Below are 26,106 nucleotides of genomic sequence, written 5' to 3' on the forward strand. Positions count from 1 at the left end.
GTATCTAATTACGTGTCCAGCCATGGGACAGGATGGCAGACCCTCTGTTTTGGGGACATAAGTGCTGAGCGAGGCAGATGAAGACAAGGCAAGAGACACCACTGAAGCAAATTTCAAGCCAGGGTGGGAGTTTGCAGTCATCCTCCTCTTCCTCCCTCGCTGCATTTCAAGGGGCAACTCCGCAGCTACTCTGCAGATCTCCCTACTGCATTCACTGTGGCAGCACGTTTTTGAAACCACTTGCAGCTATTATTGTGTTTCTCCACTTTTTCAAATTACACACTTCCCTTCGAATACAATATTTGCTTTAAATATTTGGGGTATGCAGATTTCTTTATTTACACATGCCTGAAAAAGCTCTGACTCTGCTGTGTTCCCTGGGTAATTCAGTAATTCTCATCAGCCCCCTTTCAGTTAATTACTCTGTGAGACTATCTGGTGAAAAATGAATTCTGCCTGATTCCTCTCCTGAAAAAACACGCAGCAAGTTGGACTAAATCTTGCTGCAACAGAGCAGCGCATGGAACAAACACAGCATGTGAAACAAATCAATATTGTAATCACCAATGCAACCAATCAAACGAAACTCCAGGATCAATCAATACTGTATCTTCCCAGATGACAATGGTAGAACAGAAGCTTTCAATACCTTTCCAAGATGAATCTCTGTCTCCACAATGTGAGGCACAATTTGCCAGTATGTTCTGTAGTTAGGGGAAGATTTTCTTAGACATTAGCCAGAGTGAAGACTAAAGCAGCCAAACCTTTCTGCATTTGAGGGGATCTCCTTGACACCTGTCCATTCAGGGACCCTACTTTTAATACTTAGCCTTCCTCTTCTTCTATTAAAAACCAAGCAATGCAAACCCTTCACATTTGTCACTTCAGGAGAGCAGATCATTTCATGACTGAACTGCATCTGCCAAATTAAACACTTAATGGCCCATAAACTCTTCTTTAGCACCATCCAACTGTGGTTTCAGGGACCAGTTTATGTAAATCACAGATACCAGTGTGTTAATGTTAGCTTTAGTTGATCACGGTTTATCTATGTACTTATTCTGGGAATAAAACCTATCTGTCTCAGCGCTGTGCAATGATTAATAGGTTTTTATCCCATACTACCTGGGTGATGCAGTGGGCTATTAGACCCCTTTGACAGAACCAAGACACAGGGAGATTAAGGCTGTGCCTACACATCTGCAGTCAGATGCAAGTTCCTCTGCCTGTTCTGGCTGGACATGGGTCCATTTGAGCCCGGAAGCCACAAGCACGCTGCTGAGCCCCCACACAGGACGCACCTCACGTGCAGAGGCTCACAGGTCTATCTGCAGCCAACCGTGGAGACAGGTCTGCTGGGACATGCCCAGATCCGGGGCAACCAGCCGGTTAGTGATGGAGGGCTGAACTAGACAGAGCAGTGAGTTCACTAGATCAATGTTCCTATTCTTCATCTGATAAGCTCCAGGTTTAGGCACAGTATCTGCAAGCCCATGCCTCAGGGAAGAGGAAAAGAGAACATTTAAAGGATTCTCATTCCATCCTAGGGTTGGGGGCCCAGGAAATCAAGGGGATCAGCCGTGTGAGCACAGTAAATTATGACCATGCTTGCAGCAGGGGATCTTCCATGTTATTGCTTTTTATTTTAGAAAAAAGGACTTTCTGGCAACTCCAAGATGATATCATAGCTGTGAGTGGCATCTATTATTGCCCACTTTAAAAGCACAGTAAGAAAAAACAAAAACAAAACCAAACAAACAACAAGCAGTTCTCCCTATTTAGAATAGCTTAGGTTGAGATTAATTTGGTGTATGTCCTTAGAATACAGCCACAAGCATCCAGCCATGATCTTGGCACTTACCCTGGGCATCAAACCTCGTACCTTGCAAAGATCTCTCTTTAGAGCAATGCGGGGCGCATGGAGAGCATCAGCATGAGCTACATATTGGAAAAAAGCCTGTTTATAGCAGCTCTCATTAAGGAAGAAGGAAGGAGTTTCCCCTGGAAAGAAGCAACTGAAAGATTAGGTCTTTGATTAATTGATTTTTCAAGCCATTAAGGACCATTCGGATCCTCTTGCTCATTCTCCTGTGTGAAAAGTCAGGGGATTTTCCCAGAGACTGCCAGGGCTCTGCTGGAGATGATGAGCTGTCTGTGGGGACAACCATATGCCCAAGCGCTGCCAGTCTCCAGATCAGAGCCTCGGTCTAGCAAGGGCCAAATTTCACAGCCTGCAGACATTTCATTTCCAGTTTGGCATCCTGCAGAATCCATCAGAAGTGCTGACTGAGAAAAGATTGCACATGGACCCTGAACCAGGATCTGGAACAGACAGTAATTCGTTTTTTAAGCATTTTCTGCAGGATTTTAAACAGCGTGTCAAGTGCTGTGGTTCCCTCTGCCTCTGAGACGTTGAACCGGAGCTCCTTTCCTTAGGAACTTTTTCCAAGCCTCTTATGTGCACATTTTATAGAGAGAATCCTAACATGAAGATGACTGTCCTGTGTACCTATTTCTTAGCATTTTTTCTCTCTGCTTTAACTTTTCACTCCAGCAAGTGAAGTTTACAGAATCAATTTCTCTATGTGCTCAGTAAAAACCTCAGCGGGAGCCACTGCTCTGTAGGCTTCTTTTAGTTATTTATTGCCTGCCTCCTGCATATGCTAAAAGATGTACCAGGAGCTTAGAAAACAATTAATCCTATTATTGCTTAGAACATGGAAGCTGCAGAAGTGGTAACAGCACCAAGCTGAACTGTGCAGGAGGACTGAGTTCACATCGAAAGGCTGGTTCCAGGACACGGAAACACTTAACCCCATGGACGGCACAAAGCAGCTTTCTCTACACGCTCTACTTGCATTGTCAAGATCCTGGAAGCAGTTCCCAGTCCCACCAGTAAAATCAGGCGACATCCACAGTTCACTAAGGTTGTCAGCAAACTGCTGCAGATACCGTGACTTCCAAAAATCTGGGTGTTTACCTGAAACATGACAGATTTGGATTGTACTCACTTGCCAGACCACCAGCTGTAACAGGAGCTTCACGTATCCTCTCCCTGGTGAAACCCTCACTGACCTGAGCACACTCCTGCTATCCATTCTCATTCTAACACATCTGCAGTTGGCAACAACAATATTTTTTTTCCTCAACTCGGTTATCTCTAATCCAAGTGTCTCTCACTTCCACTGACCTGTTGACAGAAAAAGGTTGTTCTGTATGTGGAGATGAAGCCGGGTCTCAACGTGTCAACTTGGATGACACAGGTCTGCCTGAGATCACCCTCACCAAGGATGTTGGTGCTGCCACAGCTACAGCCTTTCAGGAGACAGAAAACACGATCTCAACCCCTGTGGCCAGGAGAGATCCCCAAACACTTTGCACTCGGGCAGCAGCGTTAGCAGCTTGCCCTGGCTGAGCTCCATGCTGCTGTCAGCAAGCTGGCCGCTTACCAGCCCCGCAGCACAGAGGGCACCTGCAAACCAAAACACAGCTTGCTTCGAATAGAAATCCTGTGTGCAAAGCACAAGAGCTATAAAAGCAGGAGGAGGGGAGGCTGTTGTGCAGCAATACTCAGCACAAGCTGCCGCAGACTGAGGGCAGAGCTGCGAGAGACACCTGCACGTTACCAACAGTGTCAGCTGGTGACATCCCTGTCCCAGAGAAAGGCAAACATCTCAGTGTGCTTGGTAGAGACCTGGTTCTTGCTTGTCTGGTGTATTGCGCTATCAAGTTTGCAGAGATGATTGGACTGTGACCATTTTTAGCTCAGTCTTAGTAAATCAAGTTATCTGCTGGTTAAATCAATTCATCTCTCTTTGCCTTCATTTCTACATCTATAAAGTCAGTAGCCTTTCTCTTTGACAAAGTGTTTTAGGATCATAAAGAGCCTGATACAAGAACTCAGGTTTTTTACACAGTTACCACGTGCAGTTATGTTATGCCACCTAATTCCAAATGAAGGCAGTAGTGCTGTGAAATGTTTCAAAAATGGTATTTGTGTACCAAATTAAGACAAAAATGTACAAAAGTGTTGGAATTCCCTCCCCCCTGCTGCCTATGGACTCTCGCAATGCACAACAGCAAGTCCCTCAGGCAGCCACAGGAGCAATAACCTACCTGGGACATCCATAAGGCCTCCAGCCACCACATCTGTAGGACCCTGTGACAGCCCATGGTACGACCAACGGAAAACCAGAATAGCTTTGCCAAATTTTCCCAACTTTAAACCAAATCAAATTGAAATTTCCCAGCATAAAACCTGATATTCCCAACTGACTGCTTCCAGTGAGGAACCGGTGTGTAGGACACCTGCTCTGGTCCAGGGCTGTCACAACCCCTACACACTGCTGGGCACTCCAGTCTCATATATTTGTCATAATTTAACCCTCTGCCTTCCCCTAACCTTCAAGTTCAGGACATCTCCTTCTTCCCCTCGGCCTGCTGGGGTGGCAATTACTTCTCCTGGAATTTTACAGCATAAGGCAGATGACCCTTTAGTCCTGGTACTTATCAAGCTGACAGAGGCCTTACATCTGAGCACCCATCACTGCTCTTGCTGCTCTCGCAGGTCAACTACTGCTTGAGCTCGTCTGTCGGATGCTGGTTCTGCACAGTGGGCAAGGCTATGGACACAGCTGGGCCAACCAAGGTTGGCGTGCTGCTGTAAGTACTTTTGGTTTCAGGGAACAAGTTTGCTACCAACAGCACTTCCACGTTGTTCCAAGAACAACTGCAAACCCATCCACACCCCAAATCCTTTCCTTTTTGCAAGAGGAGTCATTCCTGTGCAGACCAACACACCTCTGATGGAGACTGCTGGGCTGTGGGTTCATGGCTCAAAGCATCACTTTGTCTTCTGAGTGTTGCTCTCGCATCTGAATTACTTAAAATTTTCTGGACAGAGCAGTACCCCTCTCCCAGCTTTCGCACCCATCCTGCTCTGGGCAGAATGCCCACAAGTACTCCCTCTGCTGTTCTCCCTGTCTCTCTATTCCCCAACCCACCTCCTGCTATTTTTTCCATGTCTGCGAAAAACTTTTGCCCTCAGCCCCAGCTCTCAGTTCCCTGGGGCCAGGGAACTTATCAGCCCTTCAGTTGTCACAGACACCAGTGTCAAAGGCTCTGCCATCCACTCGTACACCCCAAAACAGAAAGTCCAGCCCCATATAGCCAAAGACATCCCCTCTCCCTGCCCATGGATCAGGGAGCGTAGTTTCCCCTTCCAAAATCATGGCCCAAGGGGAATGTTTTAAACACTAAAAGCTGATGTTGTCTGAATGTCAGAAGCCAGAAAGCAGTGAAACAGACATTTTTAAAGCCATGAAACAGCTTGGTAACACAATTCTCTACCCTGCGGTCCTCAAAAATGGCAATTCACTGCTTGGATTATGGACAGAAGCGACTGCTGAGCAAACCTGGCCACTGCTAACAGAATGGGAAATGCAGCCTCCCTCTGGTTTTAGCTTCAGCCCCAGCAGTACCAGAAAAAGCAGGTGAATGAGAAGAATAAGCAATTCAGGAACACAAAGGAAAAAGTCCCCTAGCTAGGAACGTAATTGCGCAAATCCTGTTTTGGTTTTAAACTTCAGGTTTGGGCAGTTGTGACTTTGACTCACTTTAATAATGCCTAATATTTACAAGCGTCCTACAAATTCAGTTTATTTCCAAGCAAATTCTATACATAGCTCTGATTCTCAGTGAGAAAACTGTTAAAGTCAACTGGAGTTCTATAGCTTTTGACCCCATTCCCTAATCGCAAATAGAAACAATCTGTCCAAGACAATTTAGGGCAGTACTAGAACACTTTCAGAACAGTTTTACCTGTGAATTTCTATTGCCTACCTCCCTGCTGTGCTGCCAGAATATCAGATATGAAAGAAGAGTCTCCCTCCATAAAGGTTTGCTCTGGAACATAATTAACATTTCACCGCTACTTTAGCAGGAGCAGAACCAAACTCCACAGTGAACCCCACACATCAGGGACGAACACATGCAGTCAACACTGTCAAAGCCAACACACCTGCTCCCACTGCTTGGGAGCTCTGAATTTGGGCAGATGTGATCCCCTCCAACGAACAGAGCGGGCTGCCATCCCCACTGTGCTGATTCTCCACCCACAGACACGTACGTCACATACCGGGGAGTTTCTTCCATCTATAAATGAAGCTTTATTAGCTGTTACGGGGGCTTCTGCTGCCCTGTGAAACGTGCCTAAGCCAGGCAGACTCGCACTGATGGCTTTCTGGGTGGGTTCCTACAGGCAGAAAAATACTGTCAATACTCTGTTCACCTTTCACAGCATGATTAAAGCAATATTTTTTGTATTATTACCAAGGTCTAATACTGTTTTGAATTTGCAGTTATGGAGTTTAAAGCACTTGATTATACTTTGAGAAGAAATAGTCTTACAGTACAAGTCATTTTCTCAAGTACACTTGAAGAAAGGATAGTCTATGGCTCAGTAAATACAACAGACTGAAAAGTTATGAGCTATCAGACTAAGCTGAATTGACTTACTGATATTACCTGCAATGAATGAGTTTTAGATAGCCTCTCATAAATAGAAGGCTACAGAGCCTACGATTTTATGGATGTCTTGTACTTATCAATATATATGAGAAATGATGCTGTCAGGCTTTCGAGGGGATACTATGTGAACCACACCACTGTCAATTTAATTTTTTATGATTAAATATTTGGTGCTGTTAAAGGTTATTTAACATTTAATATAGCTGCTCTTCTACATAGCTGATAACTGTCATCTTTACATAATACCTAACTGAAAATGGATGGGGAAGGCATATTTTTCAGAAGGTTCCATTTTTTTTTCCTTCTATTTACTGTTAGATTTGTTCCAGTAATAGAATAATATTAGGTGAGTTTAAAAGGCTTTCAATATTCAGATGTTCAAAAATTTAGTCTTAGTGCCAGCTGAGCTCAATGTTTGCTACTGAGGCTGCTGAATCTTCCCCTGCAGTAGAAAAACGTCTCCCAGGCTGTATTGCAGGATGGCATCTCACCCCGCAGCGGAGATCCTCAGGATTCTTATTCTAATCAGTTTTTAGATCTTTAAGAGAGACATCATCAACTTAAACGTCACATTCTTGTTCTATAATTATTTTATCTGGTTAAGGTTACTGTAGCTGAAAGAGATGAAAGAAAACTATTTTTGTATGTTTCACAGAAAGTACTTGTGCAGTGACCGAATGTTGTCCAGGCAGGCACAGGGTCCCCCCACAACCATCCTGCAAACATGTGGAACTGAGAGAAAAATGCACCTGGCTCTACCCAGGCTGGTCTCAGCTCTTAATAAGACAACTCACATAAGCAAAGGCAGGCACACAGGCTTACGTTTCCAAAGCTCTTGCATACAACAGCATATAAAAAAGTGTGCATAACAAGAGAAATATGCCAATTACTAAAGCCAAGAAATTATCAGTAAACTGCACAGACTTAATGGAAAGATCTGGTGTTTATATCACTCTCCACTATTTTTCTTTCCATTTGACAACTGAGCATGTTAGCTGGGTTTCCTGAGCAGAGTCCAAAGCTGCAATTTGTTTTTTCTGCACTCAGGCATCAAAAAGATGAAGTTTTTAAAACACCTAAAGGCAGAAAATAAATGTTTCTATAATTAAAAATACAAACAAAATGTATAAACAAAACCAGCCACACAACTAGAATGCAGAATCAGGTCAGCTCAGGTCTTGATCCCAATTACATTTTCTGTCAAGTGAATCCCTTTGTGGAACTGAGATTTTGCGTTTTCTTCAGTAGCACTTACCATGGTACATTTATGAAGAAATCTTTATTGCTTTTCAGTGACTGAATTACATTTTTGTGTAATAAAACCCTTTATGTGGACTTCCCTTAGTGAAGTATTAATTTAAAGATGTAAGCCGCCTTGTTCTCCAAAAGCAATCATTTGGGTTTACTCCAGTCTAAGGTTCTGCCCTGTCCTGGGGTGAAGGTCCCATCAGCTGGTTCCTGGGTTTCCCAGCGCACCCCACATACAGACATAAATCATTGTTTCACAGCCTGTCATACATCTCCTGTAACAAAGCTCATTAATTGTGATGACAGCCCCTCAACAACTGAGAAACCAGAGCAGAAGTGTCACTTATCAGTGACATTAAAAAAGGCACATAGGGCTGTTAACTCGGGGACAACAAAGCACCCAGGGCCCAGTGCAGAGAGCCCTGAGCATCAGTCACTCCTGCAGCAACGGGGACATCACCACCATTGTGCTGCCCAAAGGGACACCTCTCACCTAGCTTTTGTTCAATTGTTTTGTTCAGTTTTCTTGAAAATTGCTTAAATCTCCTTCAATACAAAAGGCTTAAACCAGGACCAAATTTTAACCACTCTGAGCTGCAATGACCCTGTGTAACTGCTTCATATTTAAGGTCAGAGATAAGCAGTCTCTCAGTCTGTGGGTCATCGAATTAAGGTTTTTTTTGGGGAGAATTTTTCTAATTAAACTTTTCATATGCCTACTGTTCCCTTTCAGTGCAGCTGAGAAAATTCAGACATTAACCAAAATAGGCATGTTTTCAGATATTCAAATTAAGTTTCTACACCTCCCACTAAAGTATATTTCATTATGTCAGGTCCAACCTGCAAAATAAATAGGGCAAAAATACGTATTTCCATACAAAAAAAAAACCTGAGAAATTGTTAGCGAATATTCTCAAACACTTGAAAGGCCTCTTCTATCTCTTTGCAGCAGAGGTAGGAAGGGCAGAAAATTATGACACAGTAATTATTATGATGGATGTTGAGCCAGTCCTTTATATTAGATACACTGCTTGTGCAGGAACCAGCACTACAGATTGCATACTCCACTAAGCAGGACACTCAAGATTATAATGGGCAATATAGATTAACAACATTAGGTTAAAGCAGGATAATTCTTCTTCTTTCTCATTTCTATTCCTTTCCCATGGACCAGCTTCTGCTTTACATTTCTGTGTTCCTTGCTTCCAAGCCTTAATCTGCACATCAAGCAGGTATTTTCCATTTCAGCCAGTACAAATCTGGAGTAACTTGATGAAAATTCATAAAACTGCATTGGTGTAAAACTCAGTTATGACTAAAGAATCATACCTGTCTGTCACTAATTAAAGGTGACACTGTGTTTGCTTACGCTGTCTCATGCAAACAGTGAGAAAGGTTCATCTTACTCCAAATGAGGATGAGAATTTAAGAGAAAAGCTCGTCTCTGCACAATGTAAATAATCAGCATGCTGTTATAAAACGGTTTATTTATAATTGTAGCAATTATTTCACTGCCTGTGTGAGACTGAAGCAGTGTAATACTTTGCACGTAGGCAGGGGCTGAACACTGTCCTATGCTCATCCCTCTCAGATTTGGGGTTGCTACCAAGAAACAGCCAAAACATGCTTCAGTAATTATCTTCCCAAATGCAGCCTCACTCCTGGTGCCCAAGTGTAATCAGATAAATACCTTGTAGAGCTCTGACTCGGATCTTTGTCCCAGCATCACTGGTACCAGCTCACCTCGCGTCCCTCAGCCCAACTTCAGCCGGATCGCCCCGCAGGGCTGCAGGAGTCCAGGGCTGAGCAGGACCAGCCACACACAGTATTTACCCAGCTCCTTTTCTCCTTGGCTACCAAGCTCTTTGTCAATACGGTTACTCTGTCAGTATTCTCTGAGCTAGTTAACAAGCTTAAAGATAAATTAGCCTGCAGGATCACGGTCACACCAGGGAGAGCAAAGCAGATGTGACCTTTGTTTCTTTGGCCAAAATTTATTCCCTTCTCAGGTGACTTGGCATTCAGGTACTAAACTTTACCCAAGAAAGGTCTAGGTATCAGAGGTGCCAGGCAAGCATATCTTTCCTCCAGCTCATCACTCCAACCAGCATTTTCTCCTGTTTCCATAATATAGCACATTTTACAGTGCTTTTCACATGCATGCTGCAGCTGCTCTCTGCCATGCCCAGTTTAAAAAAAAATAAGGAAAAAATACCAAAGTCCTCATTGCATTGTGAATTCATACCCAGTTACACAAGAGGAGAGCACGAGGAAGACAGTTCCAGGGGAGGCATTCAAGACCTGCCTGGAGACTGAGAGGCGACCTCATTAATGTTTACAGATATATAAAGGGTGAGTGTCAGGAGGATGAAGCCAAGCTCCTCTTGGTGACAACCAATGACAGGACAAGGGGTAATGGGTTCAAACTGGAACACAGGAGGTTCCACTTAAATTTGAGAAGAAACTTCTTCTCAGTGAGGGTAACAGACACTGGACCAGGCTGCCCGGGGAGGTTGTGGAGTCTCCTTCTCTGCAGACATTGCAACCTGCCTGGACACCTTCCTGTGTAACCTCATCTGGGTGTTCCTGCTCCATGGGGGGATTGCACTGGATGAGCTTTCGAGGTCCCTTCCAATCCCTGACATTCTGTGATTCTGTGATGGTGGGCTGCTTGTGAGCCTGAGCGACTGAACATGCCGCTCACAACAGCTCGTGCCAGGCAGAGTATGTGAAAAACCAACAGATGGTTTCTGGGGTCTGCAGGCAGGGTGATGAACTGTCCCGGTCCCGGCAGCAGCCGGACAGTCGGGTGCACTCCACACCACCCCATGTCTTGCGCGGCCCTGTCCAGGTTGCCGAGGCTCCCTCGCTCAGACAGCCCGCAGTTCCTGGCAGGGCTGCTGGCATCGTGCACCCCCCGCTCGCTTCTACACCAATTCCTAAAGGACCATTTGGTATATGTCAGAGTTACCCTTTCCAGCATGCTACAGGACTGGATTCCAGTACAGCTCATGAGGAGAGCTCTTAAATGTTTAATGCTAGCTGCAGAGGAGAAATGCTGTAAACACTTCCTGTAATTGGTCTGCTTTAAAAATTGATTTCATGTGAAAAAGCAAAGGAAGTACCACACCACACAGTGTGGCTCAGTAAGGCCCGAGATGTAAAAATCAGAGGGAAGGCATCATCTTTGCAGCATTTCTCTCCCAGCACGGTCGGAAGAGCAGACGTGCCTGTCCCCCCGCAGCCTGTTGATGGGGTGACACAGAGAGGGGCTGGGGGACACACCAAACCACACAGGCAGCTTACGGGCCTCTCCTGTTTCTATGCTCAGCTCGATGCCTCCGCTGATGGAAAGAAACACAGGAACAGCCAGCAAAATGTCTGCAGAATGGGAAAAGTAAAGCATGAGCATGAAGAAGGGAACTCGGCGACTCAGGTGACAGAGACTGAAAGGACTGGAGATTACCTGTGCTGTGTGATATCAGTCCTTAGGACTGGAGATAACAGAGATGATAATACAAAAGCAAGCTTGCTGTGAATTTATGAATTGGTAAGTCACATTCTTATAACAGCCCACAGTAAATTACTGTTTGTTCCCACACTTCTGTAAGTTGTTATGCATTCCCTACCTGCCATCCAGCTCTATCTCCGTTTGCTTATTATTTGTCAAACAAGGAATTCCAGATTTCTCCTAAGTCAACTTAGCAAAACTCTGACATTTTCAGTCCTCTTGAATATTAGAAAAGGGAGAGGAAAGTGGTTTATTATCTCGAGTCCTCATTCATCTATTTGCAATTTCTGCAGAGTATGGTTAGTCATTTTCTTACACAGAAAACAGCTGAGATCACTGGATCTCTGGGTTAGAAGTGGGGGAAAGGCTCAGGGGGCCCTGGGATTAACACAGAGGAAAGCACTGCTCAGCTCCTGGCTCTGAGCTTCATCTTTTTGGTAAAGGCACAGAACCTCCCTCCCCTCAGACCACAGCCATTGAGCAGAGACGTTCAGCCACTGTCCATCCACGGGGAGTATTAGCTCTTTACAGTAGTACTACTGTGAATATATATACTGTGTCTTTGATCCCATTCAACTTGGAGCCTCTCAGTGCCATAAAACAGAGATTTTAATGTCCCTTCCCAGGATCTGCCAGCCTAGCGTGGGTATTAACTGATCGTTCTGTTCATTTTGTTTTGCAGGATTTCCCCATGGTATTATCACCATGACAAAGAAGAGTTTTCTTGCTTATAGGGGCTTATGTTAAATCCCTTTCCAATCTTGTGAACATTGGTAGTATTGCCTATATTTCTGTAGGAAAAAAAAAATCCACAAAAACTACCTATCCTATTTACTAAAGAGTTTGTTATTGTGTTGTGTTCCCCATTCATTCCCTATGAGTGCCTGTCACTTTCTCTTATTTCTTACACAAGAAAATAATTGGTCCTGTCAAAAGTTCTGCTGCTCTTTAATAAGGAGTAATTAGGTATGGAAATAAACAATCTATTTTCCTCCAGATACACAGATTGATTGGCTTATACTTTAGCTGTACGTACTAGACTGTTGTCTGCATGTGTGCAAGTGGGGTGTGTGTGTGTAAGGAAATTACTGAAGGAAACACAGCTTAAAGAAATCAGTTTTGCATTTAGATTGATTTCTGTCCTGAGGCCACTTTCATGTTTAATGTAAATTAAGTGAGACCAAGGTTGCTAGAACTGACTTAAGAGGTTGGGCACACAACCTGAGACAATTCCACTACAAAAAATAAGCTATAAAAAATATCGCAGTTTCTGCATTCCAAGCCTAATTTACTCAAAATACTCTGTTCAAAAGCTTCTCGCTACCACAGTTTATGAAGTGTGTGAAGAACAGCATCACAAACACTAGAACATGCATCTACAACTTGCAACACAAAGCCTTTCCTTGAGAGAACAACCCATGTTGACCAGGAATGTCTGGACAGTCCTAGGGTTTTGCTTTTCCAAAATTACATCAGTTCTGATATCTCACAAAGAAATTCAAGAATCAAGTCTTCCTAATTAAAATGAAGAGGATATTTTGTAAGATGATATGCATACCTTATTATGGTTTATTACTGACACATCACAAAATATATCAAAATCCCAACATCCCCTCAATTCTAAGGTATTTTAACTTACACTTCATAGAAAGGTTCAGATTTTTTTTTTTCCTTTGTACCAATCAGGAAGGAAAACACACACTGAAATTAAAACATCTCCTTAAAAATAAATTCATAAGGTCACTTCATTGCTATGTCCTATATAGTAATAATTCAATAATAACCATAGTCCAGTCTTGTCTGGTGTAATATGTCAAAGAAAATGCTCTGGCTTTTAATGACCATTGTCTTCAAGCTATTTTTTCCCCTCAGAGGTTATTAAACCTTCAGACACTATTAAGTCTCTTACAATGACCCTCTTGCTGTCAGACAATGGGGCATCCCAAAAGGAACTGTAATACTGAGGATGAGTAGTCGTTTTTTCTACTACAGGTCAAGAATATGCAAGAGATCTTGTAATTTAAGCTGCTGAAGAAAGAAATAATTAACTGGCCTGAGGATTCCTGTGCTGCTGCAGAAAAAGTCCTTTTCTTGTTGGATTTCTTGGTTTTCATCACCACTTGCTGCGGGGATTAGGGTAAGCTCTTTTCATTTACAAGTAGAGTTGCTCAGGAAAAGAGGAGCTTGCTTTTCTTTTCTTAGATAAAAGCCCTAGCTTTGTGTGCTTTTAAATAGAATTCTAAAGAAAACACCATTCCTAACACCTCCTGGATTTCCCCACTCAAGGATCAGTCAGTACACCTTTGGCTCTCCTACCTAAAATGTATTTCAAACATTGCCTTCTGTTTCATAAAAGGTTAATGGTGTAAGCACACTATGCATCACATATATAAGCAGGCAATAAATACCTCTTACAATGGGCCATGGAAGCATAGTAGACTCTTGGAGAAGAGGTTTGGTGATGGCCAACTGGGGTATCAGCAAGACCAAGAGATGCAGGAAGGAAGACCAGGAGGCAAAACTAAACCTACAGGCAGGATGCTGAAGACCCCAGAGAAGTTGTTCATTCCGTATGTGAGACTAGAGAGAGCAAACATCCAACATTTGGTTGGGAAAAGTATTTACAATAGAAAATACTTACTGTAAAGTATTCCTGTGAATTGAAAAACAGTAATATTCTTGACTATGTAACTGATACAGTGATGCGGTAAGGAAGATTAGATCTACAGTACTGCTTAACACTAAAAAGAGCTGCATAAAAATGATTATTATTAGCAAACTAAGAAATTGCAGATAAAAGGGCAAGACATTTATGGGCGGAATGGGTACTATTTAGAAAACTACAGATGTTCAGAAGAAACATTTGCCACTTATCCTTTCACAAGGATCAAATAAAGGTTGATGTGGTCAAACAGAAAGGATGGGGAGGAATAAAGGCCAATAGGAGGTTCTTCTTTAAAAATAGAGATCAGGCCCAAACACGTAAAACAGAAGAGGTGAAGTTCAGACACATTAAATAGGAAATGATAAGAAATTAGGCCCAAAAAAGGATTTTGAACAATGAACATGTTAAAGACACAAAAAGTAAATAGCAAAATCTTTTTCAATCCACAACTCAAAGAGGAATCCTACCAGAAAGTCTGCAGGACTGATAAGAAATTGAGCTATGAAAGAAAGATTGAAGGAAGATAAAACCATTGCAAAAAAAATCAAAAAAGGCAAAGAAAAAAAAAAAAATCCAACCCTAACTGAATTCTTATATCGGGTTTCTTGATGGAAGAGATTAAGGATATTCAGATGTCAGAGAGGTTTTTTGTGGGGTTTGGTTTTTTTTTCTTTTCCTACACAAGAAATATGTCTGAGAAATTGTGTCAAGCTGAAATGTCAGTAGGAAAAGCTTCAGAATAAATGAATAAAATTACTAGTAACAAGTTACCAGCACCAAGATAGTATTGGATATAAAATTGCCAAAGTACTTACTGTGGCATGTACCCTATTGCTTACATTCAGCTCAGTATTAAAGACAGGAAGAAATGAAAAAAATGACAGCAATTTTTAAAAGGTCTTCCAGAAGACTGAAGGAGTGAGGTCCATTAAATCTGACTGGTTGGCTGAATCATAGAATCAAAACCATAATAAAGAATTAGCAGACAAATAAATACGACAGCATGATAATGCACCAACATGTCTATTGTTGAAAGATATCCTGCCTCATAAATATACCAGAGAAGTGACCTAGGTGAATAAGAGAATAAAACACGGTTGTATTCCTGAGCCCACTCACAGTGTCAGAGGTGGCAAACCCAGCGTAGGAAGGAACTGTGTCCAGTTCTGGGCCCTCAGTTCCAGAAGGACAGGGAACTTCTGGAGAGAGTCCAGCACAGGGCAACGAAGATGCTGAAGGGAGTGGAGCATCTCCCGTGTGAGGAAAGGCTGAGGGAGCTGGGGCTCTTGAGCTTGGACAAGAGGAGACTGAGGGGTGACCTCATTCATGTTTACAGATATCTAAAGGGTGAGTGTCAGGAGGATGGAGCCAGGCTCTTCTCGGTGACAACCAATGACAGGACAAGAGGTAATGGGTTCAAACTGGAACACAGGAGGTTCCACTTAAATTTGAGAAGAAACTTCTTCTCAGTAAGGGTAACAGACACTGGACCAGGCTGCCCAGGGAGGTTGTGGAGTCTCCTTCTCTGCAGACATTGCAACCCGCCTGGACACCTTCCTGTGTAACCTCATCTGGGTGTTCCTGCTCCAGCGGGGGGATTGCACTGGATGAGCTTTTGAGGTCTCTTTCAATCCTTGACCTTCTGTGATTCTGTGAACGATCTACCCCATGGGATCTGCATTCACTGGGAAGCTGCTGTGAATCCTCAGGTGACAAATTCCACTGAATATATACAATAGTTCAGGCATTGCACATAAAACAATGGGGTGATAGAACAGCACATAAAACTCAATGTAAAGAAATTAAAGCCATGAAGAAGAGATCCATACCTATTGATTATCTCCAAATTAACTATGACTACCTAGGAAATACCTCAAAGTCATTGTTAACAGCTCTGTAGAAATATGCTGTTACTTTAAGTGGTGGTCAAAAAAGCAAATGCAATGCTGGGGTCTATTAGGAACACAATAGTTAATCTAAAAATACAAGAGAGAAACAACCTTTTGTCATTTTATAAATCAACATGTGCCACCTCTGTAGACACAGCAGTTCTGTCTTTCAAAAGTGATGGAGCAAAACTAGGGAAAGCAATAGAAGGGGTAACTACCATAATAAATTATGTATTTTAAAAAAAAAAAGCCTATCATATGTAGTTTTGCTCTATTTCTCAAAATACAAGATGAAGGGGCAAAAATTAAAAAGCCAGAGATCAGTCTGAAAAAAATCCCCAAAGGAAGGTTCTTTTCACAAAAGCTAGAATTATTTCTTAAACCTTCTCACAACAAGATGTGTGTAATAACTCTTCATACAGGCAGAAGGAAAAATGAGATGAATTCGTGGAAGAAATATTATATGTGATTACATGAACATAACATCCAACTAACAAAATTCACTAAGCCACAAATGTCTAGGGAGAAAATTCACACTTCAATTGTTCCCTTTTTCTGCTCTTTCCTTGAATGTCTGCTATTGACCACCACCAAAATCAGAATATGAGACTAGAAAGACTTGAATTATACTGACTGTGGCTATTACTGTGTTCTTATGATCACAAGAAATGTTATGTATGGTTGTTTATATAGAATATATATATAGCAATCTTTGATAATTTCTTTAAGACACTTTTGCAAAAATCCTTCAAGTTAATAGAACTTAAACATAAAATGTGTTTGTGTTGCAGAGGTATTTAAATAAGAATGCTTTAATTAGATATCTTCATAGCAAGTGGCCTTGATAACAAGTTAAATGCAGTTTCCATTTTTACTGAAACTGTTACCGTTCTGAAATATCTTGTCTTTGCTATTCAGTTTGGCAAAAATGCCAGAATGCTAAAATTTAGTTTGAGCATTTTAATGACCAAAAAACCACCCTAGAACATTTTCTTCCAGAGGAATCTTATTTATAGGGAAAGAGTTGTAATTACAGCAGCCCTTTTCAGAAAATAAATACATAAAAAGTATTTTAAAAATCCTTGTTCTGATTGAAAAAAAAAAAAAAAAGTATATATATACCATCTAGCCTCAGTACTAAATAGGCCCCCTACCCCAGCTACACTTTGGCATTGTTGCTGTGGCAAGTCAACTTGATGGGTTTTTCACTGGTGTGTGTGTGTGTGTGTGTTCATCGCTCAGGTCACACACCAGCGGAAAACACAGAAAACAGCCTCTCAAGATGAAGATACAAATTCTTCTGTGTGCTTTAAAGTGAACCAGATCTTTCTGTTGTTTAGTCTAAATTAAACTCCAAGTATCCACCAACACTGGACCACAACCCTGCTGCTCCATACCCTTCTGCACCAGCTCCCTCTTTCTTCTGAACAAACCCCAGCTGCCGTTCATCAGCCTCTTTCAGTCTCAACCCAGGCTCTGTTTGTACTGTTGTATTACCAACCTTGTTTATGAGACACGGTCAGGTTTGGTGTCTTGAGTTAGTGGTTTTTCTTTCACTCTGTACAAAGCACTTCCAGAATAACTCTTACATGTTCCAGGAGCCAAATAACATATAACAATGCCTGCTGTGCTCCTAAGGACCATAACTGATGCAGGTGGAGGAGCAGGGGGATGTTGCACCCTTGCTGGGAAAGCTCTTAATCTTGATGATCTCTAAGGACGGTGATCAAATTGCATAGCAAACCCATAGCAAACCCAAAATACACAAGTATAACTCAGTCCCGAGATTCATATCCCAGCCTTTCCAACAGCACTAGAATTCAAGCGTTGTTTTGGGTGCCCTAGTTCAATTCACTAAAGGGAACTACACCAGAAACAGCATTTCAAAAGCTCCTGTGCATGGCTGAGTTCATCGCAATGGTCTGTAGACTACAGCAAAACCCAAGATTTATTACTTTAAAAACATCCCTTTGAATAATTCTCAAGAAGTTCAGGAAGATGAGGAGCAGTCTAGGCAAACGGTTTTCTTGTACATTTTTTTTCTAGATGCAAAAGCAGCAGCAGAAACCTTGTCATTTGCATTTTCATGATTTTCAAGCTATGCAAGTTGTACTACCACTGATATTACAAAAACTTGCCAAAATGCTCCTAACTTGAGTGTTAAAAAAATATTGAGTGTATGCTGGAGTTTTCACTCACTGTGGATTAAATGCCTCTTCATCTTTTACTGCTAATAAAGAATGTTTATCATTTACTCTCAGCTCTATGTAAAATTGTTATAGGTATGTACATGTTGAATAGTTCATAAAGCACATAAAGACAAGGCTGGTGCAATTACGTTTGCCAAGACTATGACATATTAATCTAATTTAATACTTTTCCTCAGTCAATTTCATTTCAGAATGAAAATAAACCTGCTATTGTTCTGAGATTTCAAAGATTTCCACCTTCCCTGTGTGTGTGAATTAGATGGAAACCCTGAGAAACGCCCTGTGTTGGAAGTCTGTGTTTCACCTCAAAGCCTTTGCTTTTCTTCTGTCTCCCAGCTCAGTTCTCATAATCCTCACCCAGTTTCCCTCCTTTTTAAAGCCTGAGAGGCTATTTTGCACAGACTTCTAGTGGTTCTTTGCCCTGGGTACAGTCCCTGAATTGCCCCCTCCAGTAAATCCACGACCACCTCACCTGCACTGCTCTCTTGAGCTCTCATTACCAAGCACAAGCCACAGTCGTTAGTGAAAAACAAAATCTGCTCTTAAAGAGCAGCTATAGAAATCAGCTTGTTCCACTGAACAAACACAACCTGTTCGTTTCCTCCTTTCCTAGGACTGCAAGGTGCAGCTCTTGATCCCAGTCCTGACTTTCAGCCTACACCGTCTGTATGGAAGTGATCAATGGAAAACATGTTAGCGAGATGGAAGGGACTTGTCTTGCTCAAACTGAAATGTTTGTTGGGAGATTTTTCAAAATTCATTCTGGATTGATCCAGAACATTTCATTTGACCCCTCTCCCCTGCCCCCCCCCCCCCCCAAAAAAAAAAAAGCTTGGCTTCGCTATATGGATTATTTACCTTGTGTTTGTTGGTTTGTTTAACCTTCAAATTCAGGTTACACTTTTCCACGAAAAAAAGCTGCTTTGAAACAGAAGGTTGGATGGAAACAAAAGGCTGGAAAGTTTATCTTGATGCAGTGTGGCTGTGCAACACTGGAGAAACCCCAAAGTGAAGCATTTTATTTGGGGATGGGGATGATGTCCTGGGGTGAGGCTGCTGCCACCTCACAGGTCTGAGCCCCCACCTGGGGCCTGGCAGTGTCCATAGGAGGAGAGGGGGATTCAGCCACCTGAGACAGAGGGTTTCAACATATTCTAAATTTCTGCCTGTGTTTTAGCATGAACTACTGCCAGAACTCAATCTAAATTTGTAAATAGTGGGCATCCCACCACCAAAACCTCATTTTTTACATATATGTTTTTCACCAAAATACCACCCAGTTCCTTCCAAGCCTTCTGGCCGCATGAATAAGAGAGACAGTGGCACAGTTGAGACTCAAACTCTGTACCCTAGTGAACAACCCCTTGTCCTCAGCCACTCTGCTTGGTGGCATATTCCTGGGACACTTCCCTGTTAGACCCCAGAGTATGTTGCAGAGCACTTGGGCAACCACAGACATCAGCTGTCTGAGCTCACCCATGGATTTCCATCTCCAAGACCCTTTGCAAACTGCAACGACCCAACCTACACAGACAGCCCCAAAATTTTATATCCTTCACTGTGTATCCAGTCAAACCACCATGATCACAAATCCCAGGAGACGCAGCAGCTGTTTTCACTGATGCGCCAAAGAGCGGCCAATTCATGTAGCACATTCATCAAATTAGAAAATGTTCTGAGGGACAACCCATCCCTCCCTCCAGCCAAAACACTCTGTCCTAATTCTTCCAGTACAAAGCCACATTCTGTGGCAATGTTTTCAGCTTCAGTGTCTCCGTTTCCACTCATTTATACCCAGGTAGCTGTATATCAAGGAGTCAGAGCCCACTTATTGCCCCATGACTCCAAGTATTTTTATTAAGTAATTCTAGCCAAGGAAAGAATCTGATTTTGCATGTTTATATTTTTGCTACTCTCAGCTCTGCCCCTTCTTTTCAATGTGATTTACAAGTGACAGCCCTGCAGAAAGTGCTTTTAACACAATGTACTTATAAATTATGAAAAATCAGATTTACAATCTAATCTCTTCATGTGCAGTGATGCGTATTAAATAAATTCTGTTAGCATCAGAAACCATTGTAAATTTAGTGCATGCCTAGGAATCTACAGTCCATATAATTTTCCTACCCTGCTCTCTTCGTTAGTCCAAAGCAGCAACAGTCCACTCAAAAAAAAAAAGGACTTAGACTTAATAGTTGATTTTTCTGACTAGTGTCTACTGTTTAGTCATTAGCTAGCAAAATGTTTACTCCTATAAAAATATGTTTCCTAGGGATTATTAATCATAGTTTATTGAGAAGCAATCAGTGATACAGTTGAGTTTCCCACCCCTTTAGAAAATTAAAATGCTGAGATATTCATTTTTGCAACGAATATCTATCCAGTAATTACCATATTTACTTTTCATTTATGGGGGAATAATCTGTTTTAATTAGGCCTAACTGAAGAACTTTTATCAGATGTAATTATCCCTTTCGATAAATATGTCTCCGCTAATTACATTTAACCATGGGATTTATAGCTCTTAAGTCATTTGGTGGGAAACATAATAAATCTTTAGTAATACATGCTAAATTACTATAAATTAATTCAGATCATTAACATAATAAACAAATTAGGGTAATTTCACTTCATTAGTTTGGGTGGTTAATTCAAAATCCCTTGTAAAGCTTCATGACAATCAAAATTTTACCAGATAATTTTTCGTAACAAACCTGTTTGAATATTTACTCAGAAAAGTAAACCACTGCTGGAACACAGTACACACATATTCCTCGTAGGTAATACAGCCTTTTAGGAATTGATGCTTCGTACCTTTTAAAATGCCATTTAATGTGCCTCCTGGGTTTTCAAGTTTGTACCATTGCATATTGAAAACCCTGCACAGAGGTACAGTGAAATTTTAGAAGTGAACTCATCCCCTTTTCTAGTTTTTCTAGTTATCAGAAAGCAGAGCCAAAAGCAACACAGTAGATGGTAATCAAGAACAAGGGGATTCTGCAGAGAAGGTAAAGCTGCTGGCCCTGGCAGGAGCAGCCGACCAGGTAGGGTTCACCACCGCCGCCTTGTTTCGGGGTGATGCCCTGGGGGACACAACTGGGCTGACAAGCTACAAGAACACTCGCACAGCCTCTTTCAGAGGCACATCCCAACCTGCACCATCCAACCATCAAATGCAGGTGTCTCCTCCAATGAAAGCTGCTGCCCCACTCCATGCAAGGACAGCACATAGGATCATTTCAGTTGGAAGAGACCCTCAGGATCATCAAGTCCAATCATAACCAACCTAATTCTAGCACTAAACCACGTCCCTAAGAACCTCATTTGAATGCCTTATAAACCCCTCCAGGAATGGTGACTCCAGCACTGCCCTGGGCAGCCTGTTCTAATGCCTGACAACCCTTTCTGGGAAGAATTTTTTCCTAATATCCAATCTAAACCTCCCCTGGTGCAACTTGAGGCCATTTCCTCTTGTCCTATCACTTGCTGCTTGAGGGAGGAGACAAACACATGAATGGTGGGTCAAGGGACTGACACCACAGACAGAATTCACTCAGTGCTATCAGAAACCCCTTCACCATGTTCTTCTTGAACTGACCTCTGGGTGTATTGGCCAAAGATTTTCCTGCTGTGGGTCCTGTTCCAATAGCGAAGTTCTCCCCCTTCACATAGACCATGGAGACAAACCCTAGAGAACATCCGTGTGCTGGCACACAAACAGTTTGTAACTCCCACAGACAAACATACCATCCCAGCAGTGCTTCCACCTCCTGCTAGCTGCAGATAAGTCTTGAGCTTAGTTCAGCCAAAGTCAAAGCCCATCTATGTATTTATAGAGAAATCACTCATCAGATTACATGTTCAAGGTGAGGAATAAAGATGAAAGCAGATGAGCTTTTTAGTCATGAACTTTTGGAGCTTAATCTTCTTAGATGAACTCAGACAAGCAAAGAGCTTCCCTGCAGGCACAATATCTCTCATAAATAGAGAAAAATACCAATCAACAAGACTTATTATTAAAAGCACATTTTAAATCATTTTCCCCAAAGCATTACTGCATCTTTCTGGTGGGAGTGCCAGCTTTATTCCACGCTGTCCTACTTTGCTGTGCTGATCTGTGGGAGGCAGAGGGTGTTTGGTTTAATGGCCCGGGCTGGCTGCCTTTTTAATGTTCTTTAAGTTGCAGCTTGTGTAGGCAAGAGAAATAGGAGACAGACAACTTTCCATGTCTCAGTACCAGATCTCAGACAATTCCCTGCATGTAAAGCAAAACACATAAGATAATTTTGAGTCTTGGCTTGACTTTTATGTGCAAATTTTGTTCTTAGTGTTTTCTCCACTCCCTCACCGCCCAGCAGCCACCTCTTGGGCCTCCATAATGGCCTTTTTCTGGGCTCCATAGGCTTTTCAGCCCACAGTGATCCAGTGTCCACAGAACATCTCCCAGTCAGCACATGTCACCCTCTGCCTCTCCTTCCTCCGGTCCCAGGAGGTGGGCAGGAAGAAGGTCCCATGACAGAACACGGCCACAGCAGCAGGAGCATTTACACCGTCCCAAGACAGAAAAGTCCACATCAGACCCGCTCAGGGCAGACCCTCCCTTCACTCAAAGCTTTGACTTCAGGGCTCAGACTCCTTGGGAAAAAATTCACTCTTACCTGCTACATAACACCTATAGGACTACGGCACTATAAGGCTACCATCGTGCAATGAGCTGGAGCTGTCCTCTTGCAAAGGAATGAATTTCACCCTAAACTGAATCTTTTAATAAGTCGGGAATTGTCCGTCCTCGTGCCTTAGTCTCTAAAGACAGATGGCGTAGATGTTTTATATGACTTAATGCTGGGAAACTCAAAATCCTATTTGTATTTCCAAACTGCCACGTTAACTTTCCTCCCATTTTACTTAACTCATTTTTCACCTTAGTCATATTAATGGTTATGTAATAATATTAGACAATGTTCGCTAACCATTAACTCCAAAAATAATGGTTGTGCTAAATCAGAGTTAATTAGTGTGTCGCAAACTCCAGTCCTAGAACAGGGTAATGACTGAAAAGAATGCAATGTCACTTCACCAAGAATTACATATACAATTTTAAGAGGTATTTTAAATATTTTTCTTAATAGATGTCAGCAGAAATGATGGGATGTGATTCTTTAGAGAGCATTGCTCTTTACTAAGTACAGGCAAGTGAGCTATCACCAGCCTTACACTGGCTGCAGAAAACAGATTTAACATTAATTTATGAATAGCTGAACTTTTTCTCTTTAATGTTTAATAGTGAATCATGCTCTAAACCCTTTATATTTCACTGCACATCAGCAAGGTTGTCAGGAGCAAAAGATCAGGATAACATAATTCTTTTGGCTTGTTCTCATGCACCCCTCATTTATTCCTGAAGCAGCCTGAATCATCCAGAAAGTAAGACGCATCGGGAGGCAAAATTTAAATGTGAAAGGAGTTGCTCTTTAAGGGCCATCAAGTTTTTAAAAGCATAACTTCCAGCTGAGACCCTGCGAGTGGGATTCATTCTCTCACACAGACACTGAGTCATGCACATTCATTTCCAGAGCCTGTAAGCAAAGGAAGGTCAGGCCACCGGCTGTGCCCACGTCCCTGCAGCCCAGCACGGTTCACAGGTAGGAAGACAATGCAGATGGAAAAGGCTCCCAAGGCTGAGGATTTTCAGCTTTTCAAATCTTGCCTCTAATTCACTTAATGCCACAAAATCATATGCGGATGTACCACTTCCTTGGTGCATCGTGAGTCATGAAGCAGGCCTGCCAAAACGTAACTTCTGTCATTGTTATCAGCAGGTAACGGCATATTCTGGGTTCCATCCATTCTCAACTCTCCAATGTCTTTCCAGTGTAGAGCAGATACATCAGATCTTCACACACAGCGGAAAACTACATCACACCTTCAACAGTCTCTGAGACCAGACCATTAAAGCTTAATCCTCAACTGTATGGGGATAGACACTATAAACCTGTTCATGGTACACTGCAGAATCACAGTACGGATGTTAGTTTTCACTTTCAACTTTCTCTTGTTTATGCATGTTTTCCACATTTGTAAACATATGTAAGATTAGATATGTTTACTGCTACTGAGAAGATTTTTTAAAAATTTCAGCCCTAAAAGATCTATTTATAGGAGCTGTCTGAGCAGACTTCTTCCTTTGAAAGAAAAAACAAAAATGTCATCACCAAGGGTCTCCCAAGATCAGCAGAAACTGCCAGATTCTGTCACCACACAATGCAGTATCTTGGCAAAGCCCTCTCCACCTTCCTCTCAGAGTTTCCCATGCAACGTAGGATGAGGAGCAACAACAGAGCCAAAACACCCTACAATTACCTCGTCACCTCAGGCTGAGTTTTTTGTATTAACTTCTGTGGATGCTAGCCCCATACCTCTTCTTTCCCTTTCTTGATATCTCATCTCTAATCTCTATAGATGAACATTCCTACCCTGCTTTAAGGTTCCTAGAAAGCACTGAGGCAAATCTTTGTCATTAGCCCTTCCATGCAAATGGTTGCAAAGGAACTCAAAGGTACCTAACCACAACATGTCCTTACACTATCTCTATCGTTATATCCCTGGACACAAGGCAAAACAACTTTGCTGTAATTTTTTTTTTTTCTACATACTATGCAAAGTAAGAAAATAAAATGCAAGAATTCATTATAATTTATTTAGATATAAAATGGGCAGAGAGCTCAGGCTGTTGGAACTCTGGACATCACTTTAGTATGGCCAGTGACCGTGGAGAGCAGAGGCATCCAGCTCTAGGAAACAGGCTCCAGTTCAGCTGAAATCAAACAGCTAACTAAGACCAAGGTGTAAAAACATTAAATACCTGGTATGATACTCAGAGACACATGGGCTATTATAGTACTGCTTTCACTGCTGAGCTTTGACAGATGAACTGCGCTCCTCTCTCATCTGAAAAACCTGAGATCCCTCCATGAGACCCTGTAAGAGTGACTCTAATACCTGATGGAGGAGAAAGCTCCAGTAAGAATCCGACCCCCAGTATTATAATGATATAGGAGGAAGATGAGTACTCCGCGGTACTCTTACTGGAAGAAGTGTGTTGCCTCACCAAGCAGACAATGGAAGAAAGAAGGTGAAATGTTTTTATATAAGCCTTTTCATTATTACCACTACCAGCTGAGTGTTCTGCCTACTCCGAATATCTCCGTGATCATTCAGGTGTGATGAAACACTGACTAATGCTGGACATAAGAATGGTGAGCCTCAATGATCTCAGGAACTCGCAGCATTGCCTGAGTCATTGAAAACTGTCGACAGGCGGCTGCTCTCTCCTCCCCGAGCTGTTTCCTCAGTGACAGGAGATACATCCAGCTCCACTGCTGTGTCACCCCTTCAAGTGCTGCCGGTACAAACCATCGATTATAATTTTATAAAGCCATAGAGGCTGGTTGTTATATTAGGTAATCATGAGACTGTTACAGAACTACTCAAGGAAAGGGAAGCCTCGGGTTGTTACAGTAGCTAACAAACCTGTCATTAATTACTGATGAAAAGCTTTCTGCCTTTTAAATAATTTATACAGCTGGATCTGCAGTGGCAAAAGATTAAACATAATTAAAATGGAGGGTTTAAATTCCAAGGGGCATGCTGACTGCAGGACTTGGCCAGCAGCAGAGCACAGGTAAGGACCAGAGCTAATGATGATCCCCCCTTGGGCTGGCACGTAGCACTTCCAACGCTCACCCTGGACTGGGGTTCCCTGTATGAAATAATTTCAGATAACAATAAAAATAAAGACCTGCTAATCTTATAAACTTGCACCTTGGATTCCTTCTTTAAGCACTTTATCCCTGAGTAGAATGTCTTTGGAAAAGCTTCTCTATCTTAGCCTTTAAGGTTTAGCGAAGGGTAATGTAATCTTCCAACAAGGCTACTGCGCTCCCAGAGCTCTATCTAATTGGGCTGTGCAGTAGTTCAAGTAGTATGTACATTAAAAATCTTTGGGTGAATTCAACCCAGGTAAATAATATAGTCCCGTAACATGCAAAGCAGTGT

The sequence above is a fragment of the Streptopelia decaocto genome (genome assembly GCF_964273445.1).
Source record: "Streptopelia decaocto genome assembly, chromosome: 8".
In the NCBI taxonomy this organism is placed as follows: Eukaryota; Metazoa; Chordata; class Aves; order Columbiformes; family Columbidae; genus Streptopelia; species Streptopelia decaocto.